Here is a 13,619-nt window from a genome sequence, read left to right on the forward strand (position 1 = left end):
GTCATCGGGGTGGTCTCTTCATGTCAGGGATTAAGTGAAGTACTGCAGTATGTGGGAGGCTTGCTGGATGAGCTGTGGAAAGGAAATACATCTGCTGTCTCACCGCTAGTCTTTGTCTTAGTTTAAATGCTGTGTTGTTTAAGCAGCTGCAAACCCTTGCTAGTTGGATTGATTTTAATTGGAGTTCCAGGTGTTGGGCTTCTCATGGGACTTAGCCCTTTTAATAAATACTTCTTTTATGAAGATGTGTGTGGGAAGGGTTGAGGAAAGCAAAGGTACTAAAATGTCACTTGGAGAGGTTTACTATTGAAATCTAATATTTGAAATCTGTTTCTTCAGCACTATAGATGGTTCACCTAAAGAGTCCCTTGTTCCAAGGGCTCAGTCTCAAGTTATTCACACCATGAGAATGTGTCAATTGGCACCAATCCACAGGCAAAACATTCACCACAGGAAAGAGTTCAAAAGGCCATTTGTGTTTCCTTCCTGTGGTATGATGCATTTGTGTTTGTCTTTTTACTTCAAGACAGCAGGTTTCAAGTTCAAATATCGGTAGTGGCAGAGATTAAAAAGTACTTTCTGTCCTGAAAGCATTTTGTATTTCTAAGAACAGTGTCCTTGAAATGTCTAGATACCTAATTTCAGTACTACTTGTTTAAAGAAACTTGGCTGTCGGAGCAGCAGGTATGGTCACAAGAAATGGACCATGGTGATGTAGAGGTCAGAAGCTGAAGAAAAATATCAAAATTATGTATTTGGCATCCAGAAATTGGTAGTATACTTCCTGTTCTGTACATGTTCTGTTATTGATTGGCAAGTGCATTTAACTCAATATAGAGTTTGGCACAAGAACTGATTCCTCCATAGATACATTTTTCCATGAATAACAAAGTGTGATAGTATTCATGAATCCCATATTTGACAATTAAAATCCTTGGCATTATACTTTGCAATTAAAATATTATTTAACTAAAAGCTTTATTTTGTGCAAGGTCTACTCAAACATTTGGCAGTGTAGTAACAGCTATCTAGATTTATCAAATGAAGGAAAGCACATTTCAGTGTAAACTTTCCCATACTCTTTGGATTTGTGTTTTTTAAAACTTCATTCATCTTTTTGCTACCTTGATTGTTTTTTCTAATTTCTTAAGATACATATATTTGAAAATTCAGTGGTAACATCTCTGTGTCCTTTTATTTCCTTGACAAATGTGTGGTTTCTGCACAGAAAATGGGAAAGTATTCTTAGGATGTTTCTAGCATGACCTAGAAGAAAACTGGAAATCACACCAAAAAGAACCTGTTCTGTGATATCAAGAACAAAAGGTATCTCTGATGGAGAGTAAAGACTAAGGCAAACCTTTTAAACTGTTTTTTTTCATGCTGTATTCTTGGATGTTCCTAAATCCTGCCCACCATTAATATATATTAGGCTTCATCCTATTTCTTATTGAAGCTCATAATTGCTTTTCTGATAGAAAGGACATACATAGTAAGTAATGAGTGATAGTTATGTTGGTGAAGACTAATTCAGAATCTGGTTTGGTCTTTTACTATGTTTATGTACATGCACTTCACTTTCAGGTACCATCCCTGCTACACTAAGGTAACTGTGTGTCATTGGTGGATATTATCTTTTCAAGAAGAAAGAAATGCTCTTTGGGGGAAAAAAAAAAAAAAAATTGCTTGCTTGTACACATAATTCATCAAACAAGCCAGTGTTAACTTTTTTTAGTACTGAAAGCAGTCCATCCAAAAAGGTGTTCAACTTATTGCAAAGTTCAGACTCTAGAAGTATTGATTTGTTTCTGCTAGACCCTATTATAGTCTATAATAACAATAAAGAAAAAGCTCAGCTATATATAAATAACACATATTGCACAAACTTCAGAAGCAACATCACTCCGAGTTGTCATGTCAGCTGAACACATCTGACACAAATGTTTTTAAAAAGTTGTTAAGAATGTGACTTATGTTATTAATCCTTTTTCTTTCTCTGCCAACTCCCTTAACAAAAAGCTGCTGTTTCCAAGTATCTTTGAAATTGGTAGTATCACATACTAACACAAGTGATGCCTAAGAACATCAGCTGGTAAATCCAAGCATATTAATTACATCATTAAAGTAACATTTGGTATACCACTGAGATACATTACAATAACAATAACCTTCATGTATAACAAGATGCACAGCCAGCATGTAATGCGGGACCGGTATACAACCGAGAGATTCTATACTATCCTTGCATGGCGTAATTGAATTGACTCAGAAAGAAGAAAGAGCAGACAGTGTCTTAAAACTGGCATTGGCCTGCTTTTTATGTGTGTCCCTATGTATATAAGGGTGTGTGTATGTATCTGAATATTGTCACACTCTGAAAGCCAGATAAACTATTACAGAGAAGGCAGAGTTGCTTGGTTACATCTGCTGAAAACAATCTGTGCTGTGTATGAGAGCTCATGTCAGTATAGTAATTACCACAACTGAGATAAAGCCTGTGCTAAATGTCATCTGCAGCTGACAAACACATGAAGCCAAGCACTACTAAATGATTCAGTTATTCTGAGAGTGCTTAGCTCTATGTCTGGGATAAAATCATTTGTCCTGACTGCAAAACAAACAAACAAATACAAAACAAGGACAGAAAGAAGCAGCTCAAAGTGGAGGGTGGAAAAAAGCCAGTTAATGGAACTAATCACGTTGACAGAGAAATTTGAGAAAGACCTAATAGCAATTCCTAACAATTATACTAAACACTATTTCTTTTACTACAAATTGCTTAATAGTCACCAGAATGCAAATTCCCACCATTTTAGATAGTACTCAGGAGGGTGTTGTTTCTCAAATTGATAGCAACCAAAATATGCTAAATGCAGCATTTTTTAACAGATTGCCAAAAGATGAGGCATGCACAGACTACAAAGAGTGGAGTGTTAACAAGTTATACATCATTGCTCAAATATTCCTTACCGGAGAAAAGACAAGAAAGAAGTAATTTTCCAAAGCCCCTTGCATTAACAACAGTCAGTTTTTAAAGATCTTAAAAAAAAAAAAAAAGGGAAAAAAAGAAAAACAAGAGGAAAAATTCTCCCTTTTTCTACACAAATCAGGTGGCTTTTGAATGTGTGATGAAAAGTTCTTCACACTGAGGAACTGTTTAACTGCAAGGGACATTTTTTCTCACTGGAAAAATTTTGGACAAACCCCATTGAGCTGGGAAAGGGTTTATTGACTTCAAAAGGTCACTGATGTCAGGTGACATTTATTAAATGTTTTATGTTTCACAGTGGCGTGTGGTGTAGCTGCCTCTGAAATACAGTTGCAAGCTGAGAAGTTACACTAGCTCATGACACAGTGTGATACAATACAGAGAACTGAGCTTGGCTTCCAAAACCAGTGTGAAGGGACTAACATGGTACCATGCTAGAAGTAAAATGCCCTTCCTCTCCACTGTTGCTGCTCTGTTCTTGATGTCGACGTGATCCACAGTGATTAAAGCTAGGAAAGGTGATGTGTGTATCACCTGTAGGATTTCCTGCATTGCGCTTCCAGACCCAGCTGCAGAGGTCTTGTTGGCTGAAAGCCTGGCAGAAGGCTAAACTCAGCATCCACTGTGTTTTATTTAGCGTCTTTGAAATCCAGGCTTTAATAATTTTCTGTTTCAGCTTTCTTTATTGTACAAGGGAGAAGAGAGTGCTGCTTTTCTTCAATCTTTTTGCTTAATAGGTGGGAGAGGAAGTGTTCCCCCTCTCTGAAGAGTTTACAGTCTATTTCTTTCAAACACCTGGACATTTGCAGTCCCTGAGTGCTGGCTGTCATGTGAATAATATATAGTATCATACTCTTATGCCAGGAAGGAAACTTGTGCTGAATGGTGTGTTATTAGTACCAGGAGAACTTCAGTAAGGAAGGAATGGAGGGAAGAAGGCATGCAAGAAGGGCAGTGCTAAGAAACGTTAGCATCTAAGGTAGAAGCTAGTCAAACCTTCCTTCTAAATGGCTCTCTTTTTGTCTTTCTAAACATTCTGTCTGTTGATGAATGCAGAAGCATCATTGCCACTTATGTCACTTAAGTTTCCTATCAGTGATATATTTTATTTGTGGTACATAGATGATATGACGATTGAGTAACTGAATTAAAAATTGCTCTCAAATTTTACCTGGTATGCAAATCAAAATGTGGCATGGAACATATCAAGAAAACAAAACACAAAATACACAAAAGATTACAGGATGGGATTTTACAGCAATTTGCAGTAACAAACTTGACAAGACTGTGTTATTTGTAAGAACATGTTGCTTTTGTCAAGCATATCAGGTATGAACAATAGCAAAATAATAGGTCTGATATGGTTTTCTTTGCATTGTAGGAAATCTCTTGCTGCTCAAGTAAACCATACTACTCCTGTTATTATTTAAATAAAAAAATGACCTTTTTGGTAGAGAAAGGGACAACTCTCGGGTAATAATGTATTAGCATCAGGAGAAAGAAAATAGTTGTTTTTTTTTCAAATATGTAACTGAAATTTTGTCTACATAGGGATCTTATTTTGCAGTGATCTGTGGCAAACTATTGCAGAGGAGATGGTATTTACAGAAGGGTTGGTATCTGAGACGTCTGTCCACATGGCCAGATATATTTAACTGCACTCTATACTGCTTTCATGCAGCAGCCTGTGCAGATGTACCAGCAAGTTTGTCTCACTGCTAGCTATGTCCATTATGGGATTTTTGCCCTCAGTGCATTGTGGGCTTTCTTGGGGCAGTCATCCAAAAGCAAGCAGATGTTCTGGGATCTGGGTGAAGTGTCCAAATTCTTCCTCTTATATCCTATGATCTGTTTTCTGTAGGTATGATGCCAGGATTTCAGATTATGATGCTAGATAGGATGATGATATAGTTCTGTTCTGACCATCAGAAACAGAGAGTCTTGTAAAGATGCTACTGTCTTACACTAGCTTTGCAGGTCATCAGGTGCACTGCTGGCCAGCTTTTGCTGAAATTTGGAGAGTAGTGCAAGCAGCTGCCCTGCCAGTAGCAGCAGGAGTGGGAGAAAAAAGAGGACAATGTGGATTGACATTTCCTTGGATCAGATTTGTACTGTGTAAAGCCACTTCTGGGCTTCTGCAACACATGCTGACTAATGAGAAAGGATTGAGCTAGAGGCCTTTGCAGTACTGGCTGCAAAATATTATGATGGCAAGTGGCGCTTTTCTAGGGATGTGTGCAGAGCTTGGCTTCTGTGGCAGATTTTTTGGTAACAGAGGGTATTTTACTCAGGTAGTTTACCCAGATGATTAATTGGAGGTGAGTTCTGCTATTAAAATCATGTTTCATGGACCAGAAATGATGAGGGTTAGCTGTGGATTTTCATGTGGAATGAGACTTGTGGAAACATTTTCAGTCCTTCTGCAGTGGGCCTTCCATTGCATGGGTGGAAAGAAACATTTCAGTGCAACGTTTCAGCATTAGCAGGTGCATCATTTGTAAGATATGAAGGTCTGAAAAGGCTTGTGATACCTGTAGAACTTGAGAATTTTAAATCTATTTAAATATTAAGCAGATAAAGAGAGACTACCTTTTATAAACACTGAACGTGAATTTCAGCAGGGCTGAAACTTCTTGTTTTGAGGGTCCTCGCTTATCATAGATGACTATACTTGGTCTTAGAAATAAGTTTTTGCCTTATGATAGGGCTAGGGACTGTCTTATTTTACAAATGCATGCTATTTTGCACAATACCTAAAATCATCTGACTGAGATGGGAAGTGTACAGACATTTTCTGATTAATGAGACTAGCTGGTAAAACACCATGAGCGAAAAATGTGTTCTGCTGACATGTAGCAGGTTAGTTTTGTGTTTTTATTTCAAGACTAAAAGATTCTATGTGTGTAACTAAAATGAAGCTGATTCCATGGAAGTTGTATATGGTGTTACGTACAGGCACTCAGCAATACAACAATATTTTGTGAAATTACACGAAACATAAATAGGATTTAATATTTCATTATAACTCATGCAATTCTCCTGCAATACTTCATGCAACATTCATAAAACTCATGAACTACTACAGCATTTTATGAAATGTTTATGAAATTGCAGTATATTTATTTTTGGGAACTGTCCTTCCACATTTAAGAATCCTGCTTTTCATGAAGTCACACTTCTCCTTAATCACATTTTAGATAATTTAGTCACATTTCCTCAAAATTAATTTTATTTTTAATAGGAAGTGAAATTATATATAAAATTATAATATATATAATATATATACAATTATAAAAATCAAAGTGTGATATTTGAGTCAACAACAAGAAAAGTGCAGAAAGAGAGCTCAATACAGTGGAGCAGTATTGTAAAGCCTATCACCATAAAGTCATGACCACCCTATTCTTGCCTAACAGTGCAGCTTAAAACCTTTTTGGTCTATCAGTTTACAACTGGGTATAACTTCAGTCTTTCAGCCTTGTCTGTTGCCTGACAAGCCGTAAAATAGTATTCTATGCTCAGGTGCTATAGAGAGAAGAACCGTGGCTCCAGCATGTTTTCAAGTAAAACAATCTGCCTGTTCATGATCTTTGCATTTCCTTACTTGTTCCTTACTCTTTTTAAGTTGCAGTGAAGCCCTGTCCTCCTTTTTTTCAGCCTAGGAAATCTCTTTTTTGATAAGACTGCTCAGAGTTTTCTGAAGGTATCTTCTTTTGTCTTCTTTTTTTTCTTTTCCCCCCCTCTTCTGTTATATTTGCCAGGCACTGAAAGATGGTTAAAGGTTCAATCCTCAAAAGCAAGCCAGCCCAGGTGCAGTGAATCCGGGAGGTGAGAAGAAGAACAGGCAATTACTGTTCTTTGTTCAGTTGCCATGGTACCAAATGGAAAATGTTTTCCATTTCAGTTTTGAGATCCTGTCCTCAGAGCCTCTTCTCAATGTTGGCAAATGGTAGCCTGTGCCTTGGAGGTGCTTCACTTTTATTTTCTGTAGTTCTGGGATGATTTGGTTATAAGCAGTATACAGCAATATGTGATTGCTTTGCAAGTCTGAGTGGCAGGATGGTGCACCTGGCTTTGAGAGGACACGGTGAGTCAGTGAAGCATGGAGGAAGACGGATAAAGCAGACCAGGGAGGACTGCTCATGGAAAATGGGAGCAGGGTTGTGATAGTACCGGCACTTCTCCTGGTACTTGTCACATTGGAGGATGTATCATTGCTTTATTTGTATGGAAAGTAAATGTGTTCACTTAAGAAAGCAGAGGCCAGCCAGGTGAGCCTTGAAGCTCACCATAAATAACACCATTTCACATGAGTCAGTAACCAGAACCGGTCCCCCATGAGATGCTGCAGAACTGAAGGGCAATAGCTCCCTGTGCTGGAATGAATGACAGAGCAGCCTGGCCTTCAAATATTAGACCTGAAATAAAACATTTTGTCAGTTATAAATTTCATTTTATATCCCTTGTAAACATGTACAAAGCTCACTGTAAATATTTTGCAAAGATTATCTGGATTTTTCAGCAACATTCTGAGTTTATTGTCTCATTGGTGCCATATTATCCCTATGCATTTTCATGTGATATACATGTTTATCCTGTGAAATATTTCCTCAAAAGAATAGTATTCTCTTCTGCTGTACTTCAGTCCATAAGCTACAACAGTAAAATAATAAATGTAATAAAATCTTTTCCAGTATTGTAAAACATAACTTAGCTCCCCCTCATCCCAAAGCACAACTGAACAAATACAAACCTGGGGCTGTAAAACTTACAACAATATATTCCTCAAGCATTGAGATAAGCTAATATGGACACTGTAGAGTTTACACAGTACTCAATAAACATATAAAAATAATAGTTAGTTTGTGTTACTTGAATTTGCTCTGACAAGAAATAGCATGGAATAAACAACATAAATATTTTGAGCATACATCATGGCATTTTTTCAAATTTCCCTTGGAGATTTGGACAAGTAAAGAACAAAAGAGATGGAAAGTAGGTAGTGGCCTGGCTGGGAATGGAGTCCATACACACTCTCAAAGAAATCATGCACTTTATAGTTTTTCTCTCAATTTCTAGTTGTCATTTTTAATGTGGGTATGAAATAAAGAATTAGAGAAAGATATCTCAGTCTGGCAAATTAATGACAGCAAAGTAAACACCCCATATATATATATATATATATATTGATTACTGAATGCTAATTATTAAAATGATTTAGTCACAGCAAAGGTACTCTAGGTTGTGGTTCTTTCTTCAAGGTTTTCAGATGATGTGTGCATTACAAATGTGTGGACTGTTCCTGGCTTTTATACTTGGAAGACAGCTGGTTTACGGAACAGACCTTTTCCCATGAGTCCTTTTGCTCCTGGTTCTCTGAATGATCTCTGATATGAAATATCAGAGATCTGAAACAAGATCCTTCTGTCATGCTTTGAACTTGCATAGCCAAGAAATGGCACAGCTGAGAAAGATTTTATTTTATTTTATTTTACTTTATTTTCCTTCAAAACTCATTTCACTGTTGTCCTGTTTATTCAGTCCCTCAAGGTGTGATCTATTTCTGCCATTTATTTGGAGTTTGGTTCATCATGTGATTTATTCTGGTGGTTCTTCATGGGGGTTTCTTGCACATTCATTTGGTGGGTTACCAACATTTATCAGGTAACAGTAAGTCACTTTGTGACTGCAGAGCAATAACAGGGACACAACAACAAGGCTGGCAGGATACAGAATGATGCAGATTCACAGCCAATGAGTGCAGTGTGAAGCACTTCTGCTTCTGCATAAACATTTGTCCTCAGAATTTAATGCATGCTACACTTCACCGGTTTTCAAATATGCGTATGCCACAGAACTGTCAAACCAATGTATTTATCCTACTACTAGGTGGTTGTGGTTCACTTCAGGCTACACAGTAAGCTTTGTGCATTACCTGAAGGGGACAAATCTTAAGTGAAATAAATTTTGTAGGCTCCCCTTCATATTGCGTAGTCTTCAAAACTGAGCCTTTAACATTTATGCTCAATGCTGTGAAGCTGAATGCAGAAAATTGACACACTGTACAATTACATTTTCGTATTGTATGTTAGCATGCACCTATACTAAGACATAGTGCACAACAGTTTAAAAATATAGCAAGCGCAGCTGTTGGCTGTTGTCAGACAGTACTTTAGGAACGCTTACAAAATAAATTGTTTGCCAAATTACTGAGGCAGTTTGGAATTTCATGCCAGTTTTCTGATCTCCCTTCCATAGTGGATGTTTGATGAGAGTTGAAGTATTTAATTTTGGGAGAGTGGGCAGGGAAAAAAGCTGATGTGAAGGCCAAGGCACAAAGCAAATAAAGACCATCCAGATGCAGAGTTGGAAGATGGTGATAGTCAGCAGATTTATTCTCCACCCCCAGAGATTTCTTTGTAAAACTCATTCTCACAAGGCTCCTTTATGTACTGCATGCTTTTCTGACATCCCTGTGGCCTATGGGATTAATGACTGCTACTAGCATTTCATACTTGTTTTGCCAATTGGTGTCTGTTAATTCTAAGTTAAACTCTTCTCTAAAAATAATTAATTAGAAATTAAATAGTTAATTTCTTTTCTTAAAATAAAACAAAATAAAATACTTCAGTAGCTGTAACCAAATTGCTGATGCCAAAAGTACAAAAAGGAAGAGGCAGAAATTAAAAAGCCTAACAAATGCCTGGTGATATGGACCTAGAGCTGTTAAATGGCTCTTTGGGAAAGAAAAGAAAGGTGGGACTGGAAATCCGATATGTGATATACCAGTTTCTGGCCCACTGAAGTTAAATCCAGTGAATAAAGAAGTGAGATTACAGGCAATCCCATCCTCCCTGCCTTCCAGACACCTGTTAAAAAGACAACAGAGTTTACAGTGAATCGACAGAGGTGCTGGTGGAAGGGAGAGGAAGAGGCTGTACCTCTACTCTGCTTCACTGTGGTGCTCCCTGTCACTTCTGCACACCAACAGTTGCTGTCGCTATGGTTGTCATCATCATTTTGTTATCCGATGTCGGCGTGCTGGTGAGGCTGTTTAAGCAGGCAGCCTTCCCAGGGGAGGGAGCCCTGCTGGAGACATACAAGGTACTTCCATCTCCCACCCTCCGCTCATTGCTTCTCTCACTCCCACTCCTTTCATGGGCTTTGAGACCCACCTGCCAAGGGCATCTAATGGGATGGGGAATGACACATTGCTTAATCTGCAAAAAGACCAGTGCAGCTGGTCTGGCCAAACCAGACAGATTATCTTTCTACTTACCATAATGCCTACATTTCAGACCCATTGCTTTATCAAAGGCAGGAAAAGCACCTTTCAGTCGTAACTGGGAATTAGTCAACAGAGCTAGCTCTTTCTTCCTCAGTAAAAGCACTGCTTGATGGGATAAAAAACTAACAGTTGTTCTCTCTAAAAAAGGGACTTTGGTGAGTTTTGATTATGTTTGTGCTGCTTGATATCAAAATACTCTGTCATGTTTTGATTCTTATTCTTTTATTATGTATTAAGCCATACAAACTTTGGCATGTATCTGTATTGTGTTTGTCACAAAAAACAAAGGTGTCTGTAGCCAAAACCAAACCCTGTCAGTAAAACAACTCTAACCCTCTGTCCTAATTAGTGTGTCAAAATTCAACAGTGAGCTGCCCCTGCCAATGTTGGGATTTTGTGGTTTTTTTTTTTTTTTTATTTCTGTTAAAACCTAGTATTTTGGGTTTTTTCTCTTTTTAAATGTACTGTATTCCACTTTTAAAAAATCATAGAAGTGTAAACTGTTCCTATCTTTATCAATTCTTAAAAATTATTTGTATGTGCAAACAGGTGTACATCCTGTAACTGTAATGTCACACAAAGATTGCCCAAGTATAATGTACTCGGGAACATGGATCCCATCCTTGTCAGGGGGTAGGCAGAAATTCAATAAGGAGACAAGACTTAGGAAGAGTCCTGATGTCCTTGGGTTAGCAGATAGTGACTATAAATTGAAGGTGTTATGCCTGGCCAAGAAGAAACAAAGCTGATAACTTCTTGGAGGGGAGCCTGGAGAGAACATACTCATCTGGTTTATACATAGTATAACAGCAGGGACAAAGCAGTAGACTTAGTGGACAATTTCATTATTATGTGAAAATATTACTGATATCAAGAGAATTTTTAGTAAGCACTTACAGAAAAAGAATGGCAGTGCATTTTGATCACAACAAAGTTTCTGTAGAAATAGGTAAATAAACTGTATTTTTATGGAGAATACATTTCTAGTAAAAGCAATCATAGGCTAGCTGTACTTAAAATGACAAATAATGCTGAGGATCTCTTTCTGCCTGAGGGGAAAGGAAAACATAGAAGAAGAATGTAAAATAACTATTTCTTGATGCATTTTTCAAGTTTTAAAAACAAGAAGGTGTATTTTGATATTGTTTTACCTTAAGGTTCTCTGTCACTTCCAGTGTTTTCTTTTTTCTAGGGTATCAAGCAAGTTTTGAATGGCAAAGGTAACAAATACTAGAACAGATGTGATTTCCCCCTCCCCATCCCACTGCCCTGGAGCCTTCAGGTCAAGGTTGGGTGCATTTGTGAGAAGATGTTATAGCTGGACTCAGGCTACTGAGTTTATGCAGAAGTTATGTTTTAAAATCCGGGGATGGTGATGTCAGAGACCGGATAATGTATTTTCACAACCCCATTGGGCCCCTAGCAAATTTTGCTTTACTCTTTCTGCACATTTTTGTTGACCGACAATGATCATAACTAGTAATGGCAAAACTCCTAATCAGAGATGCAAGAAAGAGCAAAGATTTGTAACAACGAACATCTACCCCATGAAGACTTTTTAGTCACCATGGGGAAAGGGCCACCTTGTGCACAACCACTGGGCAGCACATGGAGCAGGGGTAATAATATGGCTGTAGCTCTTCTGTCCAGGAAGATAGAGCTCAAAGGAAGGGTTTACGAAAGGGTATGCTTTGTAGCTACATTCACTATAGTAAATATGTCATGCTATAAGCACCGTGCTTAATCTGGAGGCTTCTACAGATGATATTTATATAGTCTTATCGTTCTTTCAGCATCTCAGTGTTAGTTGGGCAGATGATTTTATTGAAATATCTCCTGGGAACGTTTGCTTTTTGGGGTGGCTGAGTCGGAGTAGAAGCACCACTGGTGCTTGGCAGCCTGCACCTGCACCTGCACTCACCTGCACCACTTGTGCATGGTATCTACCAGATCGCTCCAGACTTGTGTGACCGGGCTTTGTAGCTGAGGCAGCAAAACATCAGTTCTCTGTTTATTTTTGCATGTTCATCTATTGTTGTCCTTGGTGTTCTAACGGAGAAGTGAACCATAAAAAAAGACTTCGCTTTTAAATATGACCTTTGTACAGGTGCGACCTTGGTATTCGTTGCTCTTTCTGTAGGCACCAGCAGCAATAATTTACTTTGGGGAGTATGTTAACATCCATTATCTGTCAAAACATTTGGTAAAAGGAAATATTGCTGTTAATGTTTTTTACTAAAGAACATGTTAATTGTTGTCAGCACTTGCAATTGCTAGATCTTGACGTATAAATGCCAAATTCTAATTTAATATACTTACTGTCAAAAAACTGTCATTTAAAAAAAGAGAAAATTCTTAATTGGGGATCTTAAGGACACCCTTCCCAGCTGCCCAAGTTGCACAAACTCCTTCTTTCATGTGGTTTTTAAAACAAAATAAAAATTATTTTTCATGTCAGCAGTCTAACACAGACTAGAATTGACCTGCAGGGTGCTGAGGTTTGCCTCCAGAGCCTACATACTGGCAGGGCTGAGCAGTTTACCACTTGCCTGATCAGGCATCTCATCACAGCCTGCCTATGACCAAGCCTGTCGTGGGTCTTGATCTGATAAGATTTCTTAGAGGACGCCCAGTGCCACTGTGCAGATTGTACCATAAATGAGAAAACAAGTCATAAGGCGGGCAGCGGAGGGAATGATTCTTCCTTTACGTAGCATTTAGTGTCAAGACCTGCTGCATTCTCTATAACGGGGAAGGCATAACCCTGTCCCCTGCTTTTTCAGGGAGTGAAACTGTTTTCCCCTTTTCTAGATGTGGTTTGTAGGCATTAGGCCACAGAGTAATTTTTCTTCTCCCTTTTTTGGCCCAATCTTTTTCTCAAGGCACATTTTAAGAGCAAAGGTAGAGAGAGCAGTCTCTGTGCTCATACTGTTTGTATAAGCCTAGTTTTCACAATCCCCGTGGACAAACTGCCACTTTAACACCACCTATATAGGAGTACAGAGCGATACAAGATAATACAACTGTAGTTCTTCAAACCAGGAAGCAAGACAGTCTCCTAGTGAGCATTGCAATGAGGGGTCTGGGTCCCACCTGGATCCCCTCTGGCAAGTGGAAACCGAGCGTGGATCATCTGCTTTACTGGCACATCTCTAGCCCTGTGCCTGAGGAACTGTTTTGTAAAAGATGGGCATTTCCTCTCCTCCTGCCTCCTGGAAAAGTGCAACAGCAAGCCCCGCTTAATTCTTTGAGAGCGAGGTGATGGGCACCTGCACTCATGAAGGAGTTTTGGTAATTGATCCCATGAGGGATCTACCTTTACCTGTAAGTGGGGCACTTGCA

Source organism: Pygoscelis adeliae, unplaced genomic scaffold (genome assembly GCF_000699105.1).
Source record: "Pygoscelis adeliae isolate BGI_AS28 unplaced genomic scaffold, ASM69910v1 Scaffold83, whole genome shotgun sequence".
In the NCBI taxonomy this organism is placed as follows: domain Eukaryota; kingdom Metazoa; phylum Chordata; class Aves; order Sphenisciformes; family Spheniscidae; genus Pygoscelis; species Pygoscelis adeliae.